Consider the following 6,434-nt stretch of genomic DNA (forward strand, 5'->3'; position numbering starts at 1 on the left):
AAGAAAGTAGATTTCAAAAGGAGAGGCAGGTAGACTTAGCTACCTAAAAAAAAAAAAATCTTTTATATATCAAATAACAAAGAAACAGAAGGCAAATAAAAAACCTGGGAACTACTTACAATTAATCTTACTATAAAAGAGTTTGTAACAATAATATATAAACATTCTTTATGATTGCTCGGCAAACACTAAAACATCACTACAAGTTCAACAGAAGACGTAAGCAAAAAGTCACTGATTACTCAGCCTGTAAAATTAGGAAAAGTTTTCAATTAGCAATAGTCGCGCCTCGGATAAACCTCATTGGCTACAATACTGCCACTGCACAAAGCTTCAGCCTGTAAAACTAAACTTATCAAATTATTACCACAGCAGTGGAAAACAGCTTTTTGTTTATGAAATCAATATAGATGTTTTTGGTAAATGATTGCATCAATATTGACAAAGATGGGGTCAGGTAAGTCCCTTTGGGTGAGGAAGAATTTCTGTAACGTTTTAGGAGATATTCTCAATACCTATTGAGAGTATAAAGTTTTCATTTTCAGCAATTATGCTTTTTTTATTTTTTAAAAGATTTTTTTTTTAATTCATAGGCACAGAGAGAGAGAGAGAGAGAGAGAGGCAGAGACACAGGCAGAGGGAGAAGCAGGGACATTGCAGGGAACCTGATGTGGGACTCAATCCAGGGTCTCCAGGATCACGCCCTAGGCTGCAGGTGGCGCTAAACCGCTGTGGCACCAGGGCTGCCCTATGCTTTTTTTTTTAAACCACATATCCTAAGGAATGAATCATGAGCATGGCCAGATTTATACATAAACATGTTTAATGCAGAAGTGTTTACGATGAGTGATTATGGGAAATAAAAGTGTTCAATAATAGAGAAGTGCTTAGCTGAAATGTCAGACAGTCATCCATAATGCATGTGTGTGTGCTTGTGTGCTCTATACACACATAGAAAGCAAGGAATAAACCATACATAGCTGATGCAACTTTATTTCTGTATTTTAATCATAAGGCCTTAACATGCTTATAGTTTCTTCTTCCGCCACCCAACTTATATTCTCATCACTCTCAACAAGGACCTCAGCTAACTGGTATTCTTTTCTTAGTTGGGTGACCCAGATTTCATTTCTGATGGGTCTGAATCCTCAGGGGACATTCCTCTTTTTGTTGGTGTGGGAAGAATTGTTGTAATTTCCCATTATTTTTTACTTTTGGACATGGAAGTGGTAAGAGGTACTCCAGAGAAGACCTTGGCTTCCATACATAGTTCTCTTGCCCAATTTCCTTGATTATTAGGGTAGCAACCATAGCCACTGGTATTGTGATCCCCCTCTTTGTCTGTAAAGTTCAGGTGCATGTGGAACCCAAATAACCAGGTAGCATCCCTAACTTTCGATTTGGTAGAAGCCTTCTAATCTTCTTTCTGTCTCATGAAGGGAACATTACCGTCTTGGAATAATAGGCATCCAAAGCAGGAGAATTAAACATTCCAAAGAGAGGAATCACAAACTCTGTGAATGAGTTTTAAGGTGTGAAAGTGAGAGGAGCATCTCTCATGCCTTGAAGCTTGGACCCATGAACCCAGAAACGAGAGAGACATCAGTTTTCTGATAATGAGAGGCTTGGAGAGAAAAGCAGTCTACTTGGAGTGTGTGGGCATCATTGCTCACAACATGTGCACCACCTGCAACTTCTACATGTGGAGATGTGGCTATCTCTGTTCAGAATAATTTCAATAGTTTTGATAAGAAATAGGTTTTGATAGGAATATATACATAAAGAGAAAGCCTTCATTTCCATCAGTGACTTTCATATCCTCTTCTCAGTACTCAGATATAAAACCTTCCATCCAGATTAAACCTATGCCTACTTCCTTTTCCTGGCTCAAGAAGTAATGCTTACATCTGTTCTAAATTCACCTTTCTCTCTTCTTTCTTGCAAACATGGAATACTCTTATTTTTAAGTATGTGGGCTACCATTCAGAGTTGCTGGGATTGACTCTACCGTCAATAGATCAGGTAACTTTTGTGTCGTAGATGAGCTGTAGATGTCCCATAATCTCTGTGATAAAATACTACCTTTCGCTTGCAACTCCTCCTTGTAAAGTGACACTATAACTAAGGTAAAAATCCTGCTTCTGTTTCCACTGCAATGAAATTTACCTGATCTGGTGCTTCACTTTTTCTAGTGTGGTTGTACTAAATTCTTAACCTAGATATGATATAGATGAGCAGTGCCAGCCTTCATCCAAATTATTGGGTCCGATGCTCTTTTTCTTTCTAGCTGGAGTACTGCCATGAATGAACCAGTCTACCAAAACCTGGTCATAACCTACTTAAGTTCCAGCAGTGCTTGTAAGCTGGAATTTCCCAGTGCTGTCTGCATTGGCTAGATCTGTCTCTCTGGAGTCAGTGTTTGCCTTAACTGTGCTTGAGCTTAGCTTATCAACAGGACGTTTTATATGAGAAACTTACCTTCCGTGACATACCTTGTTTCACTGGTCTGAGGTTGGTTTTTTTCCCAAATCAAAGTAAAACACAATTAACAAGAAAAATGTACCTGATGTACAGCTCATTCTTCACCTAGCCTTGCTCATTAAATAATTTATCTCTTAAAAATCCTAGTTCATGTTACAGTGTCTTCCCAGGTCTTAATTTCTAGCTCTTAAATTTGCTCAACCATTTTAGGTTCTCTTTTGCCCACGTATCGTCATGCCATATGACTTCACATAATGTCTCATTGCAACACAACCTGTGAAATTATATTTTCTGGCTGGCACACAATCAGTGTTTCCATCATTTGTAAGATATAATACAGAGCTGCTAAAGCTAATTCTGTGTTAGGTGATGTCTCACTGCCTGCTTGAAAAGTGCAAAAAGATTAGCATGTTTAAATTAAACTAGATCTACTTGTAGAAGATTAATTATTTGGCTTGCCAACAAGAAGTCACCACATTATTAATGTAATGAACAAAGAAAATTGCTTCTATAAGAGAGAATGATAATACATGGTACTTTGCCATAACATCAGAAAATAACAGAGGTGAGTGATGGCAACATTCATAGATGTTATCCAGGTAATAATTTTTTTAAAGAGTTGGTCTCAATTACTATCCCATTATCCTGCTATTATTTTTAATAATTCTGGAAAGAGCTCATATTCAGATATCATTGATATATGTAAATGATGTTAGAAGACGAAGTCTATATTGAGAGTACTCCAGACACTTGTCATCATTTTCATTAGACTACTGTACAGGCTGTCAGTTGTCATGGCCCAGAAGGCTTGGTGCTTGTAACCTTTCCAAGAGCTTAAATATTCATCATGGGTTCATCCCTGTGGCTGTACTTGGAGATATGAAAAGATATAAGATGCATCCAAACCAACTTCTCTAAAGAAAATGTTGTGACAATCTGACAGCCATAAAAACAAATATGTCAGTAGCACAGGTGAACATAAAGAGAGAAAGGAGCAGCACAATGTTACTGGAGAACGAGATAGTGGGACAAATTGGTCTTTCGTCAATACACAAAAAATGTACAAAGTCACTGTCTTCCTTTAGTTCCAGTTCACCTATTCAATTAAATTATGGTTGGTTTCTTTACTAAATTTTTAGTGCAGAAATTTTAGGAAAAAAGAAGAAAGAAATTTAAACAAGAAGAATATTAAATTTAAATTTAAATTACTTGCATTTTCACATCTCAGAGAATGTTTTCTGTTTTGTAATGTGTTATGAATAAATAATTTTATTTTAGAAAGTTGTTACATAAACCCTATTCATCCTGCAATTTTATTTCATATTATTTTGTGAGCACTTTATTAGGTTATAAAAGTTATTGGAAAATATGATTAATAATGACTATGACATTCTAACAAATCAATGTGTCCTTCTCTGATTGTTGAACATTAGATTTCCTCCCAACCTTTTCTGTTAGAAATTATTTTGCTTTGAACATCTTTGTGCATAAATATATCCTTATTTAGATTATTTACTTAGGATAGATGCCCAGAAGTATAATTATATTAAATACTATGGCTTTTGATAAATATGAGTTACTAGGCCAAGATCTGGAAAGGATTGAAAACCAGGAATTTGAATGCTATACTTGGGTTGTAGTTTTACTGGGGATATTTAGTAATTGTAGGAGAAGTAACTGAGAGCCAGAAGAGTTCAACACAGATACTGTAGTTTCTCAGGGATAGAGAAAGATAAAAGACAGTATTGAGAAACATATCAGGGAGATAGTATCTAAAATAAAAGGACAAAATATATTTGAGTAAGAAAATATCAAAATTTTAGAACTGAAAAAAATAGAAATTAAAACACAATGGGTAGGTTTATTTATTTATTTATTTTTATTTTTATTTTTTATTTATGATAGTCACAGAGAGAGAGAGAGAGGCAGAGACACAGGCAGAGGGAGAAGCAGGCTCCATGCACTGGGAGCCAGATGTGGGATTCGATCCTGGGTCTCCAGGATCGCGCCCTGGGCCAAAGGCAGGCGCCAAACTGCTGCGCCACCCAGGGATCCCCAATGGGTAGGTTTAATAACACACTGCATACAGCTGAAGAAACTGTGTATGAAAAGAAAACAAAGTTTAAGGAAATGTCCAGAATGAAACAGACAGATGGAATGAATAGAAAGATAGAAAATACAGAAAAGAATATAGATATTTCTTCATTTATTGGGACATAAACCCATCATAAATTGAAGCTATCATAAGTTGAAAATGAATTTAATACACTTTAACTTACCAGACCACCATAACCTAGCCTATTTTAAATTTGCTCACAAAACTTACATTAATCTATAGTTGGGCAAAATCATCTAACACAAAGTTTGTAATAAAGTGTTGACTATCTCATGTAGTTTATTGAATATTGTCACACTTGGTAGACTGCATGGGGAAGATGGATTCTCATCATATTTGGATTTGAAGGTGAGAGAGGTGGATTTTCGTGAGTTCTTAAAACCAGCGGCACTTACAACCTGGAAAGACAGTTCATGGAGATACAGCATAGTAGCAGCTGTTTGAAAAACACCTGGGGCATATGGGAGGGAGAGTTCTTTACTCATCTCAGAGCATAGCTTGGAGAGGCAGGGATTGCAGGGATACCCCCTCCAGGAACAAAGGAGATGACAGGGACCGTTTCTTGCCCCTGTTCCCCAGCACAAACACACTGCCACCTGCAGGAACCAGCATTGCAAACACTAGCTACCTAATTTGTTTACACCAAACCCTATCCCATTGTGCTTCAGTGGATATGCCCTTTGCAGTCACACTTGCCTCAGTCCCGGCACTGTGGGTCTTCTCATCCAGGAGACTGGGTCAAACCTTGCCAATAACATGTCTCTTGATGCAGAGCCTTAATTCTGGGGCAGTGGTGGTGTCAGGTCACATTTTGCAAGCAGACCAGTGCACACCTTCTTAAGATGTGCCTCACCTGGCAGGCGACCAAACACTTCCTACAGTAGGCAGAGAGCTTTTCCAGATGATTGGACTGAAGGAAAAAATCAGGATGCAACAACAGGGCACACACAAGACACATAGGAGACATTTGTTGTGGTGCCAGGGCCTGGGGAAGAGAGGGCACTGCAAGAGCTCTTCTTCATAAAGCCATTACCTTCAAGAACAGGAAACTATAACAGGAAGTGAAAACAAAATTGGGGTAGCAATACTTAGAGAAAATGGACTTTAAAACAAAGACAGTAAAAAGAGACAAGAAGGACACTATATAATAATAAAGGGGCAATCCAACAAGAAATTCTAGTAATTGTAAATATTATATACCCAGTATGGGAATACCCAAATACATAAAGCAGTTAATAACAAAAATAAATGAACTGATTGAGAGGAATACAATAATACAATAATAATAGTAGGGACTTTAACACCCCTCTTACATCTAGGCAGATCCTCTAAACAATATATACAAGGCAACAGGGTTTTGAATGACACATGGGAGCAGATTCCATCCTACAACAACAGAGTACACATTCTTTCTAAATGCACACGGAATATTCTCCAGAATAGATCACATATCAGGCAACAAAACCAGCCTCAAAAAATTAAAAAAATATTGAAGTCATGCAATGCATCTTTTCTGACCATAATGCTTTGAAACTAGAAGTCAATCGTAAGAAAAAATTTAGAAAAAAACACAAAAACATGGAAGTTAAACAACATGCTACTAAACAATGAATGTCAACCAGGAAATAAATGAAATTAAAAAATTACATGGAAACAAGAGAAAGTGAAAACATGATGGTCCAAAACCTCTGGAATGCAGCAAAAGGGTTCAAAGAGGGAAATTTATAGCAATATAGGCTTACCTTAAGAAGCAAGAACATCTCAAATAAACAACCTAAACTTATATCCAAAGGAGGTAGAAAAAGAACAACAAATGGAACCTAGAGCCAGCAGAAGG

General features: G+C 37.1%; 1 pseudogene; it reads right to left on the reverse strand.

Annotated features, from left to right (window-relative positions):
* Window positions 1–208: 208 nt before the first annotated feature.
* On the reverse strand, window positions 209–333 carry LOC112920575 (U4 spliceosomal RNA; annotated as a pseudogene).
* Window positions 334–6,434: the final 6,101 nt, after the last annotated feature.

This window comes from Vulpes vulpes, chromosome 12 (assembly GCF_048418805.1).
Source record: "Vulpes vulpes isolate BD-2025 chromosome 12, VulVul3, whole genome shotgun sequence".
Lineage (NCBI taxonomy): Eukaryota > Metazoa > Chordata > Mammalia > Carnivora > Canidae > Vulpes > Vulpes vulpes.